The sequence below is a fragment of the Triticum aestivum genome, chromosome 5B, assembly GCF_018294505.1.
Source record: "Triticum aestivum cultivar Chinese Spring chromosome 5B, IWGSC CS RefSeq v2.1, whole genome shotgun sequence".
NCBI classification, from domain to species: Eukaryota; Viridiplantae; Streptophyta; class Magnoliopsida; order Poales; family Poaceae; genus Triticum; species Triticum aestivum.
In genome coordinates, this window is record NC_057807.1 from 146,090,477 (window position 1) to 146,107,868 (window position 17,392).

General features: G+C 44.8%; 1 long non-coding RNA gene across 1 annotated transcript; it reads left to right on the plus strand.

Moving 5' to 3' along the window:
- The first annotated feature begins 10,993 nt into the window (after window positions 1–10,993).
- LOC123115865 (uncharacterized) lies at window positions 10,994–13,424 on the plus strand. Its single transcript, XR_006456785.1, has 3 exons — window positions 10,994–11,434; window positions 11,615–11,787; window positions 13,010–13,424. It is a non-coding gene; the product is annotated as an uncharacterized lncRNA (long non-coding RNA).
- Window positions 13,425–17,392: the final 3,968 nt, after the last annotated feature.

The window sequence follows — 17,392 nt, forward strand, 5'->3', positions numbered from 1 at the left end:
GGCCGGTCGCCTTGTCAATCGAGGCATCGCTGATCTTGAGCAGCTTCATCAAGCCGTCGACCAGGTCCCGCTGCTTAGTGACGTCAGCGAGAATGTTGTTGTCGCCGGCCAAGGACTTCATCAACGCCAGCTCGTTAGGATGGCCGATGCTGCGAGTGCGCTTGTGAGAGCCCTCGCGTGCCCGTGAGAGCTTGTTCGAGGGCTCTGCGGCGCGCCAGGACATCTCTGCTGCGGCTGCGGCTTCGCGGCGGGACCTCACTAGTGCTTCCGCGACCTTGGTCTTTGCTGCCTGGTTATATGTCCACCCTAATCTCCTCCTACCCGTCATGGCGGAACGACTTGACAGGAAAGACTAGTTTTGTGGGTGATGAGGAGAGGAACTGTGAAGTAATTTTCGAGTGGGTAGTTTTTATATGCCGGTGCTAAGTGTGAACACATATTAGTTTGATAGGCATGAACAGATTTGCAATTACTTATTGCGTTGTAATCTGCAATGTGACGAGAAACATGGTCAAAATTTATTGATGGCAGAAGGTTGACCACGTGGTTGCTCGCCATTGAGGCGGCCGCGGCGCGCTCTGCCGGCATCCGTCCAAGCATTTTGCTCGCCATTGAGGCGGCCGTGGCGTGCTCCGTTCATCCGAGTCGGCCGTTTTCCACGTATCACACACATCTTGTTAAGTTGAACCGTTTCTATTGTGTTCCCTAATCGAAAACAGTTCGTCCGAGTGAACCGTATGCCATATATCACACACACCTTGATTTGGCTAACCATTTCTATTGCACTCCCTAATAGCAAGCAGTTCATCGGAGTGAACTATATGCCATATATCGCACACACATTGATATGGCTGCCCGTTTCTGTTGTTCTGCCTCATCGCAAACAATTCGAATGGATTAACTGTGTGCCCTTCATCACACACGCAACTAAAATCTGAACCGTGTTTGATGGTTCCGCCATCGCAAACGTTTTGCACTTTTTTACGTTTTTTACAGCCCCGTTTGCGATTAATGCATCGCACACAGTTTTGTGAAAGGGTCTATGATCGTAGTGTCGCATTAGCAGCATCTGCTGGAGATATGCCCTAGAGGCAATCATGTATGATGATATTTCCTATGTGTTTATTAATAAATATAGTCCTTGGACATTGTCAATGATGTGTATCAGCAAGTATGAGACTTTTTTGTGGGACTATGCATTGTATGATGACTGTCCTAAAAGGTCCCCAGTCGAAAGGGTTGTGTGGACGCGCATCCAACGACTAGCACATGACACGGTCGATGGCTCACTAGCCATGGAGCATTGGATTCTAACCGGATAATATGGACTTGGAAGGATCTGGTCAGATTCAACATAGTCAGATCCGAGTCGAGATAAGGTCCGAGTCAGATAGACCCAACTATGAGATGCAGCGATATGTCATCTGTGAGTCTCTAGTACAACATATGTTCTATGTCCTAAGACCTGAGTTGGCGCATGTACTCGGGATGGTGACAGACCTACTTTGGGCCGACCAAACGTTACTCCGTGACTGGGCAGTTACAAAGGTAGGTTTCGGGCTTGTCCAGACCCATGCTGCGAGACGTGGTCGAGCAAGATGGGATTTGCCATCTGATCAGGAGAGATATACTCTGGGCCCCTCGTGTGATCCGACCAAGATAAGCATGGTCATGCGACATGGATTATGAGATAATCCGGTTTGTGGTCGGCATCACTGAAACGAGAAAGAGGTCGGGCTAGCACAAGGATGACAGACTCGCCTTGAGCCCGATAACATATATCGTGTGGCAAAGGGAACCGAAGTGTGATGTACGGGTTCGCGTAACCAGCTTCATCGGACACTTGGAGTCGGCACTCTTTGCTAGAGGCTGCTACCGACTAGCCGAGTCAGATGTGATCTGACTCGTGACCAAGTGAGCGAGAACCTAAGGGGTCACGCGCGTAAGGGATGGAACGTGTGAGGCCCGGTCCGACTCGACGAGTCAGAAGTGGTCCTACTCGGATTCGGATCCAGGTCGAACAGACTTTGGGCTTTAGAATCCGTGCGAGGCCAAAGTGTTGAGCCCGCGAGGGATGCCTATATAAAGTGGGGGTGCAGCACACTCATGGGGTTGATCGCTTCGGTGCTGTCACTATGGTTTGCATGTGTTGCGAATAGCTACGTCCACTCATTGCCGACTGTGTGATCGGACCTAGCAGTCCGCCGCACGATGTTCCTCTTGCACGCGCGGATACCGTTAGAGGCGATGCACTTGCGCCGCTCTGGCGAACCTATACGAGGGATCTGACGACTGGCTGTTTGAGGGAGATCGGACAAGGAGGAGACGATCCAAGCGGACGCACTGCCCCAACTATTCTTCCGCTGCATGACACTATGCGTCTAGTGGTAATGATCTGTGATCCTTTCCCGTAGGATGTTCCTGGTTGTTCTGCGCGTAGGAAAGTTTTAATTTGCAGTCGACGTACCCTACCGTAGAACCTAACAGTGGTATCAGAGCCTCTGCTATAGGATTTGGATTCAGATCGTATGCATATTAGATATGTGGAGGCGGCAGATGAGATCTGCTGTTGTTTACAAGATCGGCTATGTGCACGGTTGACAAGATCAACTGCATGGGGATCGTCGATGCTATGTTTCTGTCAATCGGGACCGCCGTGTGCGTAGTGCCTTGTATTTCGTACACAATCACTCAAACCGGTAGAATGTGATTCTATGCATAACTTTATTTTGCAGGGGTTGATGTGAATAGTATGGCTCATGTGTATGTGATGCATGTGTGTAAATTATACATGGCCCGCGTGTCATGTTTGTCAGCCTGCAGGAGCCAAAGTGCTGTCATTATATCGTATAACTACCTGCGTGTCAACTTGTGACTCTATGTAAAATTCTTTTCTAGTTGTAGTAGTTGGATAATAGATATCAGGTTGGTGGCTTGGTGTCCTGGCGTGACAAAGAAGATGGAGTTCCTAGATGGTCATCGGAGTCGGAGCCAACCTGGAAGAACATCATGAAGGAGCCATACTATTTCACAATATATGCTTATTTGTGATTGTGATGCTTCTTGTTTTCTATGCATGTAAGAATGGTAGATAGATCCCTCATTAATATCAAGCAATTTTCCAATCCCGTTGTTGCACCTTCGCACGTCAAGTACATCTAGTAGTGGGCTCATAAAATGGGGTGCTGCTAGGTGTCCTTGTACTGAAGGGTTCGTGTCGGACACGGACATGCACTGCATCAGGTTAACTTGACAAGGCTATCAAAATGGTTTTGGGCCTTGTGGGAAAGAGGGTTGGGGGCTGGGGTATGAGATGCCTTCCCGACCAACAATAGTTGTATAGAGATATGATTAGCAAGGAGTTGCTTACCAGATAGGCATGTTGTCTAGCAGTGATGCTAAAGCTCACTAGTCGCATGTGCTAGTCTGATCCTGAATCACTGAGAGTTTCGGAGGGATGCCAACTTCAGTGGGAGTATTTATATTTAAGGCTTGAATTACTCTACATAAACACATTGCTTAGTGATTGCATATTTTCTATTGTAGATCAATGGCACCACCTGCTCAACCAAACTTTGCATTGAAATCAATTCTGGAAAAGGATAAACTGAATGGAACAAACTTTACCACCTGGTATAGAAATCTGAGAATTGTTCTCAAGCAAGATAAAAAGGAACATGTTCTAGAGGTTCCACTTCCAGAGGAACTTGCCAATAATGCTAATGCAACTCGATGCAGGGGCTGGTAAGAACTAGGCGTGTGGCACAAGGGGAGATTGACATCAGGGTTGGCAACAAAACAAGAGTTGCTGCGTTGGAGGTCAGCACAATGCAGCTCCAGCTTCCTTCTAGATTTATTTTGGAATTGAATAATTGTTATTACATTCCCGCACTTAGTCAGAACATTATTTCTGCCTCTTGTTTGATGAGTCAGGTTTATGAATTCAATTTAAAGGACAATGGTTGTTTGTTTTATTTGAATGGTATGTTCCACGACTATGCACCCATTTTTGATGGGCTTTTTATATTGAATCTAGACACGGCACCAGTCTATAACGTGAATGTCAAGAGGCATAAGCCTAATGACATAAATCCAAAATACTTTTGGCATTGCCGGCTTGGACACATTAGTCTGAAACGCATGAAGAAGCTCCATGATGATGGGCTCCTAACTTCGTCCGACTTTGAGTCATTCGAGACATGTGAATCATGCTTGCTCGGCAAGATGACTAAGTCTCCTCTCGCAAAGAGGTGCGAGAGGGCATCCGAGCTATTGGAACTTATACATAGTGATGTGTGTGGACCGATGAGCACAACTGCCAGAGGTGGCTATCAGTACTTCGTGACTTTTACCGACGACTTGAGTAGATATGGATATATCTATTTGATGAGGCACAAGTCGGAAACTTTTGAAAAGTTCAAAGAATTTTAGAATGAGGTTGATAATCAGCTCGGCAAGACTATAAAACTTCTACGATCAGATCGTGGAGGTGAGTACATGAGCGAGGAGTTCGATGATCATCTAAAAGTTGAGGTATAGTACCTCAGCTCACACGTCCGGGTAAGCCATAGAGAAACGGTGTGTCAGAGCGAAGGAATAGGACCTTGTTGGACATGGCCCGGTCAATGATGAGCAAATTAGATTTATCCTTGTCATTCCGGGGATACGCTCTAGAAACTGCAGCTTTCACACTTAGCAGGGTACCATCAAAATTCGTAGACAAGACACCACATAAGATTTGGACCGGGAAGAGTCCCAGTTTGTCTTTTCTAAAGATTTGGGGTTGTGAAGCATTTTTGAAGTGACTTATGTCAGACAAGCTTACATCCAAGTTGGATAAATGCATATTCATGGGATATCCGAGGGAAATCTTGGGATATAGCTTCTACAATTGGGAAGATAACAAAGTGTTTGTTGCTTGGAACAAGGTTTTCCTTGAGAAAGAGTTTCTCAGTCGGGAGGCTAGTGGGAGGACGGTTCGACTCGAAGAAATTCGAGGACCACTCGGGGACGGCTCGGCTGGTGATGATATCATATCGGAGTCAGTCAGGGAACCCGTAGTGGAAGCGGCACAGGAACCACGGAGGTCGGAGAGATTGCGCAGAGTGTGCGATGTATTGTTGCTAGAAAGCGACGAGCTGACCACATATGCAGAAGCGATGGTGAGCCCAGATTCCAAAGCATGGCTGGAGGCCATGAGATCCATGTTAAAGTCCATGGATGAGAATCAAGTCTGGGACTTGGTTGATCCACCGCCAGGCATAACAGCCATTGGTTGCAAATGGGTCTTTAAGAAGAAAACCGATGTGGATGGAAATGTTCAGATCCACAAAGCTCGGCTTGTCGCTAACGGTTATAGGAAAGTTCAATGAATTGACTATGATGAGACTTACTCACCGGTAGCGATGCTGAAGTCGGTGAGGATCGTACTAGCTATAGCTGCATATTTCGACTATGAGATATGGTAGATGGATGTCAAGACAACTTTCCTTCACAGAAATTTAACCGAGGATGTGTATATGATACAACCCGAGGGTTTTGTCGATCCGAGTAGCGCTAGTAAGGTATGCAAGCTCAAGAGATCCATTTATGGGTTGAGGCAAGCATCTCGGAGCTGGAATATTTGTTTTGATGAGGTCGTCACTGGTCTCGGTTCCATCAAAAGCAAAGAGGATGCTTGTTTATACAAGAAGTTAAGTGGGAGCTCGATAGTGTTTTTAATCTTGTATGTGGATGACATATTGTTGATCGGAAAAAATGTTTTGATGCTGAACTCGGTCAAGGAGTCATTGAATGGCAAGTTTTCGATGAAGGACCTTGGTGAGGCAGTGTATATTTTAGGCATTAAGATCTATAAAGATAGATCGAGGAGGTTGCTCTGCTTAAGCCAGAGCACATACATAGATAAAGTGTTGAAGCGGTTCAACATGAGTGAGGCAAAGAAAGGGTTCTTGCCACTCTCACATGGTATAAGGCTAAGCGAGACTCAGAGTCCTTCGACATCTGATGAGCGAAGCAGGATGAGTAGGATTCCGTATGCCTCGGCAATTGGATCCATCATGTATGCCATGATATGTACAAGGCCTGATGTTGCTTTTGCAATAAGCCTAACAAGTAGATACCTAGCCAACCCAGGTGCGAGTCACTAGGCAGTGGTAGAGACTATTTTGAAGTACCTAAAAAGGACTAAAGAGATGTTCCTAGATTATGGAGGTGAGGAAGAGCTCATCGTAAGGGGTTACGCCGATGCTAGTTTCCAAACCGACAGAGATGATTGTCGATCTGTCCAGATTCGTGTATGTCATGAATGGAGGAACAGTGAGTTGGATGAGTTCCAAGCAAGATACGGTGGCCGATTCGACCACAGAAGCCGAATACATTGCGACTTGTGAAGCTTCAAAGGAAGGTGTTTGATTCCGGAACTTTCTGGATGATCTTGGTATTTTCCCAGCCTCGATAAAACTGTTGGACCTTTATGGTGATAACTCTGGTGCCATCACGCAAGCCAAGGAGCCGAGGAATCACCACAAGACAAGACACATAGATTGGAAATATCTCCTGATATGAAAGATCATAAAGAATGGTGATGTTGAGTTATGCAAAATTCACACGGATGCAAAGCAGGTCCATTGACTAATCCTCTTCCACAACCCAAGCATGAGGGGCACGTTAGAGCTATGGGCATTCAATGTCTATTTGATTGACTCTAGTGCAAGTGAGAGACTGTTGGGATATGCCCTAGAGGCAATCATGTATGATGATATTTTCTGTGTGTTTATGAATAAAGATAGTCCTTGGACATTATCAATGATGTGTATCTCTACTCCTATAAAAGAGCGAGTTGGTGGTGATGGCGTGTCTGCCTTCGGACCATATCTACCATCCGTTCTCGATCCTAGGGTCTAAGATTGAGAGTGAGATCCTCCGGAAAAAAAGATTGAGAGTGAGACTTGTTGTGGCGAGCCAACCTCCAAAACAATACTCTGGAGGTTTCTCCTTCTCTCTTGTGAACCAGATTATTCTGGAACCCCGCCCATCTATCTTTGCCGCTGGCCCCTCCCATCTATTTCCCTGCGACCGCTGGAATTGAGTTGGGCGAGAGGCAATGCCGATGGGTGCTCCGGTTCCACCTCGTCGGCGTGAACCACCTGCTGAGCTGGAGCGGCACGGGCCCCTGGGAGATGGAGATGGACCAAGCCACGACAGGCGGCGGTCGGGAGCAGCTGGGAGGGGGCGTCCAGGAGCAGCGGAGGAACGGCAGGCGCCGGTCAGGAGCAGCTGGGATCCGTTGACGGGGAGCAGCGGAGGCGTCGGGAGTCAGCGACCAGGAGCAGCGATTGGGGGCTGGTGTGCATTACCCCACCCTAATGGGCAGCGAGCGCCGCAGCGAGCAGACAAGCTGGCTGTGGCGAGCGGCGCGACGGGAGCTAGGCTGCGCGCGCGACCTCTACCTGCGGATCCTCTTGAGTATTTGACGGGCCGGCTACTACAAGTTCTTCGCCTACAACGGCGATGGTGACATGCTGAAGCCTATACGCGCAGCTTTGGGGAAGTGAGCAGCCCCGGATGATAGTTGGCAGTGCAAGGGTGGTCTCGCCGGCGCCGGCGTGGCGTTTGGCAGTTCCAAGGGGCATTCCCGTCCCTGCATCTCCTTCTCTTGAGGGGTTCCTAATTGTCAACTACTGGCCTGAATCGGTATGCAATGTCATATTGCAAAGTACGAGTATAAAACTTTGAAGTTGCATGTTTCAAAATATGATTTTTTTTGTCAAAAAATATATGAAATTAGTGGTGGCATTTCTCTAAGCCTAAAAGTTTGTAGTGGCATACAGTATGAAACTTACCCCTAAATCTAATAGGCTTCTCCCTTAGTGACACCCCGCCCGGAAAGATGGCCGCGCTGTCCAGGTCTGTGCTCCTGGCCACCCCGGTAGGATGTCTAGGTTGCCATTGCACTGGTTGTGTCCCTTGCACGCCCGACGAGGAGTGTCCCGTGTTTATCCTCGCTAGCATTTGCAAGCTCTCAACTGTACATATTACCATGATGAGGCCGCCCCATATTAATTCTCCGCTTACATGGATATGTGCTGCCAGCGGTAGCGCAATCACACTGGCACAACGCGGCGTCCGTGTCGATGTTGTTGTGTTCCACCTTCATGCTTGTTGTGATTCCATCTGTCCGGAAGTGCACGCACATTTATTTCATCCCTAATATTGCTTATGTGATTTTTTTATTTGACCAACTTCAGACCTGCACTACTTGATATTAATTTATCCCCAATATTGCTTATTTGATCAGCTCTTTCTAGAGAGATAGACGAATCGATAGCTTAATAATTTATAATCACTTGGGCCAATTGCCTGATTGGAGACAGGGAGAATGATTGTTGAAAAGTCTTTGGCATGCTAACGGAATTTTGCATGTGCTAGAATCACGGAAATACGATCAGTTGCGTGTACATAAAGTTTCGGATAGTCGAAGTGCAAATTTGCACAATCTCTACTCCTAATGGAGCAGTTGGTAGTCTCGCTTCCAGGTTTTTTTTCGTCCCACCACTTTCGTCTGGTTTTTTTCGTAGGTTAACCATCGTAGATTTTTTTTCGATGCTGGTTTCTTATTCACAGGTTTATTTACCCCTCAGCTCTTTCTTTGCAAATCAGCACTTTCTAAACATGCACGCAATCACGGATCTAAATTTACTAACTTATCCAAATCAACCGATACCTTCCATTATTGCAAATCTCTACTCCTAATGGAGCAGTTGGTAGTCTCGCTTCCAGGTTTTTTTTCGTCCCACCTCACCAGGTTTTTTTTCGTCCCACCTACCATGGTTTTTTTTCAACCGGTTTTTTTCATCACACCATCCCCACCCCTACCCCACCCCATTTACCGCGCGCAGTCAGGTTCCGTTTCCCCCCTTACGTTCCCGATTCATGCATGACAATCAATTCTTTCCAAACGCAATCATGCATGACAATCAATTCTTTCCAAACGCAATCAATTAACTTAAGGTAACCAGACACAATCAATTCAATAAAACGGAGCGATATCTCGGGCGATTTTCTTGCTCCCGATATATAATGGTGCTAGCCAATCTGTTAATAAATCAGAAGGAAACAATCACGTGTATGTAGGGAAGATAAACATGGAGATTGCAGGGCAGTTAAGGCCGTGCGTCACATGCAGGAAGGATTTCCCGAGTTCAGCGAAAGAGAAGGAAATATGAGTTGGTGAATAGTCTCCACGGTTTATTTTCGTCTGGCTTTTTTTCGTCTGGTTTTTCTTCGTCCCACCTCCCACCACCACCCTCTCACCGGTTTTCCTCTTTTCTCATCTAACCGGCAACACCCAATGTATTTATGGTAATCAATCACAATTAATCCACGTATGGTAAGGCTATAAACTCAGAAATCTCAAATATGATTATTATAGTAATAAATCAATCCAGGTATGGTGAGGTCATAACTCAGGAAATTTCGAATATGGTAATTATATGGTAATAAATCAATCCAGGTATGGTAAGGCTATAAATATAAAGGAAAACTATTCCTGTGAGATGTCTGATACATGGCTTTTGTCAGACCAGCATCTCACCAATCGTTTTGGAGCCATGCATCCAACAACGCCTGGCTGTACTATATAACCCCTCTGAATCATCCTCACATCCACCATCAAACCCTAATCAACTACCTCGCCACCCTCTCTGCCACACCTGCCATCTGGATCCTCCTCGTTTCAACCTCGCTCTTATCGCACCACCGCATCTACGTTCGACCAGCAAGTCCTCCGGCAAGAACGCACACACCATGTCGCCTTGATGGCTAAGCATGTGCATGTGTGCTTCATGCCCCGACAACACTCCTTGTGATCCGTTCGTCGCGCTGCATCCCCAATCTGGCCGGTGTGGCACTGTAATTTCGCCGGTGTGCAGACCTTCGTTTCCTCTGCTACTCCTCATCAGACATTTTGTAGTTGTTGTTTGAAGTGGTATGGTCATGCTCTGCTCGTTGAAGCCTGTAATTGGGGCTGCATGCTATAGACTCATGAGGTCCCTTTTCAATGTGGCTGCATGGTAGCGATGCTCTCATGCGTGCTACGTCGGCTGTGCTCCAGCGGTCTTGCATTTGGCCGGGTTGAAGGATACCATATGTGTAGTAGCCACACGTGATTCAGATTTTGTTCACATTGGAAGTACAAGTGATTGTTGTTGGAAACAAATTTCCACTCTTTTGGAAGCATAATTTTCTTCGGTCAAAATGTATATGTAAAATTATTGGTATACTTTCTACCTGCAATTCAATTACCTATCAATGGTGTATCGAACATTACTCTATTTTTCTTCCTACACATAAGAAAAATGCTTCTGTAATGTATGATGCAACTTCCACCAAATCGAGATGCTTCTACACCATTGAATAGAGTTTCGGTTACCATTTTTGTTCCGAAGCATCAAATGGTGAGCCATGAAGCTTTATTAAACATGTAAGGAAGCATGTGTCATTTTGTGTTTCTCATATCAAAGCATCAATGAAAGGGCAATGAAGCAACTAAATGCCACATGGAAGGATCGCACATGGAATTTGTTAACAGGTTATGATAATATTATTAGTGGCATCTGCATATTTTCAATACGTATTTGAGAACCTATTTGATGCTTCCTGATTTCTATCGCATGAAAAATGCTTCCTTTGAAACAACCGGGGAGCGATTTGTTACCAGAAATAATGCTTCCATTGAAACAACCGGGGAGCAATTTGTTACCAGAAATAATGCTTCCATTGAAACAACCGAGGAGCGATTTGTTACTAGGAATAAAATGTGATTTATAGGATTTATTATATCCTACTAGAAATCAGGGATCAGTTTCCTAAAATGTTGGATGCGTCAACATTTGTAACTGTGCCCCTGATTAAGGAACATACTAATGCCCAAGCCACGTTTACAAGCCCATCACACGTATCGACATGAAATCCATCATACAAGGAATCAGATTCCTAGCGCTTCCTCTTAAACAAACTTAAATTACCCCAAAGGCCGGCCAGATTAGCGTACACAGAAAAATCAACACCCTATGATCTGTCATCCAATTTTTCCTCCACGGTCGGCCATCCTATTCAAGGCCCCTGATGCAATGTTCTGCCAACAATCCATGTGCACGTCCTACCTAGCGATTGAACGGGATCAAAATCTCCCTAGCGAAACACCGGTTGCCGCTGCACTTACATACTCCGCCCACGACGCTGTCCCACCAGCGGCGGTGACGCTAGCGATCGTACCGAGACGTCGTGGGAGATGGAGCTCCAGGCCATCAAGGACTCCTACACTGGCGTGTCCAAACCGCCTCCATGACGGAGCCAAACCGCCGTACCCATTCGGACTCAAGAACATGGTGCGCCTCGCCGGTATGGATCATCTCGCCTCCCACTTGCCAAGGTATAGCAGCCCTCTTCTTTTCCCTTTCCCAAGAACACATCGATGCACTTTTAACCTCTATAATCCATCTACCTGATGTACTTGTGTGTCGCTCGCCGGGAAACAAACTACTTGGTGAATCCCTGATGCAAACAATTTTATTCAGTGCTAACTAGGAGCTATTGTCTGCATGTGCATCAGGTAATACAAGTAGTTGTACGGGGTTCATAAAGGAATCGAGCTTCTCATCTTTGACGATTAACGGATGAGGCACAGGGTACACATGACGGATCTACGAACTACAGCTGACAACACATGGACGGCCAAAGGCTGTTGCATCCGCCGACCAACCACTACCCTTAATCAAGCACAAGGTACCTAGAACAACTCCCAAACACTCAATTCTTTGTAAGATTTTCAGTAGAAGCCTGTTGCAAAGTCAGGAATTTAGTTTATTTAATTATTAGTCAATGTTTGCCACAAAAAAATTCAGATTTTTTTATTTTTTTATCATTTTCTAAATTTTACTATTCATGCTGAGATCATATGAGGTCAAACTAAGATGGGGGATTTTGAACACTTTTTTCATGAATGCAAATGACATGCACATATAGGTGATGTTGTTCTGAACATTTTGATATCTTATTTGTGTTTGTTGGAGTTAGTATGAATCCGCTATGAAATTTTCAAAATGTCGGTCAAACAGTGAAAGGGCAAAAGTATAAGAGGATGGAACGAGCTGGACAGAAACGAGGGTTTTTTGAATTTTGGGGCAAATCAAACAGGTGTGACACAACTAAGGGCTCAAATGTAGTTGTCCCTAAAAAATATATATTAGACAAAATTAATGTTGAATACTAGAATATATATGCCCCTTTAGCAATGCACGGGCAACACACAACAAAGGTGAGGTGGGCGTCACCTGTTTCTAAAAGAAAGGGCTCCAGCTAGCGAGAAATATCCCGCTGCAGCCGGAAGCCGTGCGGGAAAGATAGGGTCCGACAGAAAAAGGAGAAGGGTGTGTCATGGGATAGGTTTTTGTGTTCGGCCTGCGTATTGGAGATATATAGCATGGCCCATAGTACGGACAATCACATTTCTCCCCACATATGATCTGGATTGGGGGATCTCCAACTGTCTAGATGGTTGAATTTCGAGGAGCCTCAAACATGCCATAATGTATGAGGGAGAAATAAGCTTCGACCTTAGAGGTGACCTTAATCATTTGTTTGATTCATTTATGTATGCATTATAGCCTGTAGCAACGCACGAGCGTTCTACTAGTACCTTTATTAGAGGAAGCTTGTATGCTCGACATGCTTGACCATTTCAAAGCTCATGCATGAGTAATTATATACTCAGGTTATTCGTGTTATCTCAAAGGTGAGCTTCAAAATTTTGTAAATTAGTGTTTCTAATAGTCCAGAGCTGCTGCTTTATTATCAGTATTTAGGTGGATGGTCCCTGTTTTAAATCCTGATACAAGTAATGCACTCTAGCAAGTTTTATGCTTGACGAATAATTCCATGGCCTCATAAATGCCAATGTAGCTAAGCATGAAAATATTGCTTCTCTTCATGGTGGTGTTGTATGCAGATTCTTGTGGCAGTTAATGGGGTGCGGACTAGAGGTGGATCATGTGTTAACCAAAAGCTGGTCGGGGTCGTCGCAATTGCAAACTGTGGGTGGACGGATTTTCTATTTGCCGCATGCTCTCTGTCTCCCTCAATACGGACAGCAAGGAGAAAGCTGGGCATGGAGAACAACAAGTCTTCTGCAAGGTGAAAATTGAGAAGAAAACGTTTGGCCTGGACGAAGGGGTTCATCGACCAGAAACCATATGTTTGATTTTGCTCAATGTGTACTTATCAACAATATGCTATCACTTTGATTGATGTCTTGGTACATCTTTTATTGTTCAGTAGGCTTTTAACGGTTAAGTAAATAATGTAAACGATTTCTACCTGAACTTTTATGATTCCGTAGCGTAGCACGGGCTTCTTACTAGTATCATCAAGTATGCGACTTTTTGTGGGACTATGCATTGTATGATGACTGTCCTAAAAGGTCCCTAGTCGAAAGGGATGTGTGGATGCGCAACCAACTAGACTAGCATATGACACGGTCGATGGCTTGGTCTCACTGGCCATGGAGCATTGTATGCTAACCGGATAATATGGACTTGGAAGGATCTGGTCGGATTCGACATAGTCACATCCGAGTTGAGATAAGGTCCGAGTCGGACAGACCCAACTATGAGATGCAGCGATATGTCATCTATGAGTCTCTAGTACAACATACATTTTATGTCCTATGATCTGAGTTGGCGCATGTACTCGGGATGGTGACATCCTTCTTTGGGCCAACCAAACGCTACTCCATGACTGGGTAGTTACAAAGGTAGGTTTCGGGCTTGTCCAGACCCATGCTGCGAGACATGGTCGAGCAAGATGGGATTTGCCCCTCCGATCAGGAGAGATATACTCTGGACCCCTCGTGTGATCCGACCAAGATAAGCATGGCCATGCGACATGGATTATGAGATAATCCAGTTTGTGGTTGGCATCACTGGAACGAGAAAGAGGTCGGGCTAGCACAAGGATGACAGACTCGCCTTGAGCCCGACAACATATATCATGTGGCAAAAGGGAACAAAAGTGTGATGTACGGGCTCGCCTAACCAGCTTCATCGGACACGTGGAGTCGGCACGCTTTGCTAGAGGCCGCTACCGACTAGCCGAGTCGGATGTGATCTGACTCGCGACCAAGTGAATGAGAACCTAAGGGGTCGCGCGCTTAAGGGAAGGAACCTGTGAGGCTCGGTCTGACTCCACGAGTCAGAAGTGATCCAACTCGGATTCGGATCCAGGCCGAATAGACTTTGGGCTTGAGGATCCGTGCGAGGCAAAGTGTTGAGCCTGCAACGGATGCCTATATAAAGTGGGGGTGCAACATACTCATGGGGTTGATCGCTTCGGTGCTATCACTAGGGTTTGCGTGTGTTGTGAATAGCTACCTCCACTCACTGCCGACTGTGTGATCGGACCTAGCAGTCCGCCGCATGGTGTTCCTCCTGCACGCGCGGATACCATTAGAGGCGGCGCACTTGTGCTGTTTCGGTGAACCTGTAAGAGGGATCCAACGACCGGCTGTTCGGGGGAGATCGGACAAGGAGGAGACGATCCACGCGGACGCGCTGCCCCAATTATTTTTCCACTGCACAACACTGCGCGTCTAGTGGTAACGATCTGTTATCCATTCCTGTAGCATGTTCCTGCTTGTTCTGCGGGTAGGAAATTTTTAATTTGCAGCAGACGCACCCTACCGTAGAACCTAAGAGCATCCTGAAGTAGTGTAAGTATAAGGGTGTGACAAGTAAAATGTTTCCATAGTGAATGTGCCAAATAGAGTGGATGTGACTCATAGATCCACTCAGCCATCGAAGAGGGGGGATATGGATACAAGAGGACATGGCGCCACGGAAGTGTCCTAGGAGAATGAGGAATCCTCTGATAGTAAATGCAGGTCAACTTCATGTTGACATTCAACCCAGGGTTGGAGAACACCCGAAGGATGTTCAACATATAGGACCCATCATGAGTGTGCGCACAAAATTTGGTGTTGGGACATTGGAATACCTTGACTTAGTTGTTGTGGGAAATCACAAAGTAAAAAGGTATTGATGAAATCTTTCCTATGTATATGGATTTGGGAGAATCATATAATAGAAAGACTACATTATGTTGATATTTATTTCTCCTCGAGAATTGTAAAAGACCTTGGATAACCTAAGTCTATGCATGGCTGAACGTCTTAAATGCTCTGGTTGATCCAAATGAAGGCAACAAATTGAGGAGGCACTCGCTCTTAAGAAGAGGGGGTATCGACTTGATCAGTAATACCCACTCCTCTGAATGTGTTCCCCAGGGAAGCACAATGAGTTTTTGTTCATGAGAGGAATGATAACCATGAGGTGGTGAGACATGTAGTGAGGGTTGTAGCACAGGGGTTCACACAGAGACCCATCATCTATTAGGATGAAACATATTCTTCTGTAATGAGTGGATACCATTCCTATATTTGATATCACTAGCAGTGAATAATGAATTTGTATATCCAACTGATGGATGGTGTGACTGTATAGTTGTACGAGTCACTTGATTCAGATATCTCTATGATAGTTACTCAGGGAATGATGGTACCAAAATGGAAAGCTTATCACAACATGTATTGTGTAAAGCTTTAAAGGTCTTTGTATGACTTAAAGCAGTTGCGATGCATGTGTTATAATCAACTGAATGAGTTCCTTTGTTAGAAGGATTATTCAAACAATCATCATTACTTGTGTATATTCATCAAGAAATCTAAAGAAGGATTTTTACAATTTATGTGTATGTTGACGATCTAAATTTCATTAGAACTACACAATAAGTGCATGAGACAAGCAAATCATCTTAAGATGGAATTTGAGATAAAAGATTTGGTTGAAACCAAACTTTGCCAGGGTCTCAAACTTAAGCATGTTCCTTCGGGAATACTTGTTAATCAGTCCACATTTATCCATAAGGTATTTGAATACTTCAATATGGATAAATCATATCCAACAAGAACTATGGTTGTCAGATTTCTTCATAGAGATTAAATCCATTAAGACCAAAGGGTGGTGATGAAAGGATGTTTGGACCTGAGTTTTCATATCTTGGTGCAATGGGAGCACTAGTGTATCAAGAAAACTGCACTTGGCCTGGTATATTATTTGTAGTGAATTTATTGGCTAAATACAACTCATCACCAATGAAAAGTCATTGGGTTGGTGTAAAAAATATTTGTAGATATCTTCTGGACTCTAGATATCTTGGTTTGTTCTATGAAAAAAAATCAAGATATAATAATGGTTAGATATTGTGATGTAGGGCATGTATCAAACCCTATAATCCCAGATCACAGATTGGTTTTGTCTTCCCGAGGAAGTACTACCTTCTACTGAAAGTCGGGAAGACAATATTTAGTGGCTACATCCACTAATCATTTTGAAATTGTCGACTTGTCTGAAGTATCATGTGAGTTCGTGTGACTTCATAGAATGATGAGCTTCGTTCAAAGTTCAAGTGGGACTGATTCTTAGGAATCACCCACTATTATCGATCAAGATAATGTTGTTTGTATTGCATTGGTGCAGACGGGTAATATAGAGAAATACTACTAAGTGTATTACTCTAAAGTATTTCCTTTCCTATTAGTTGAAAAAGGTGGGAAGATAAATTTTGCAAGCAAAGTCATGTGATAATATCAATGATTTGTTCACAAAGTCCTTACCAGGTTGTTCATTCTAGAAATATCTGATAATCCTCAAGTGCAAGGAATCATTGTAGCAATTTCCAACAATGGAAGTGATAAGTATGGAGTGTCGAACCCACAAGGAGCTAAAGGTAAGATCAATATTCTCTCAAGTCTTATCTGCCACTGATACAGCTCTACGTACACCGAATGTGTGCTTCCATCCAGAAACAAGAAATAAAACTACGTTGTGGGTATGAAGAGGATAGCTTTGCATGATATCAGAGATCTAAAATATAAAAGTAGGTTCTGTTAGTATAAAGTTAGAATGTATTACTATATATTATAAATAGCGAGTGTGGAATAATGATGGGTCGGTGTGCGGAATTGTCCTAAGCAATTGTTAACAAGATCGGTAGTAATTATTGCAATTTCATATGAGGGAGACGCATAAGCTAACATACTTTCTCTTCTTGGATCATATGCACTTATGATTGGAACTCTAGCAAGCATCCGCAACTACTAAAGATCAATAAGGTAAAACGCAACCATAGCATTAAAGTATCAAGTCCCCTTTATCCCATACGCAACAACCCCCTTACCCGGGTTTATGCTTCTGTCCCTCAAGCAACCCACTATAAGGAAATCATGAATGTACTGCAACACCCTACATCGGGAATCCTCCACGTGTGCGCAGCACGG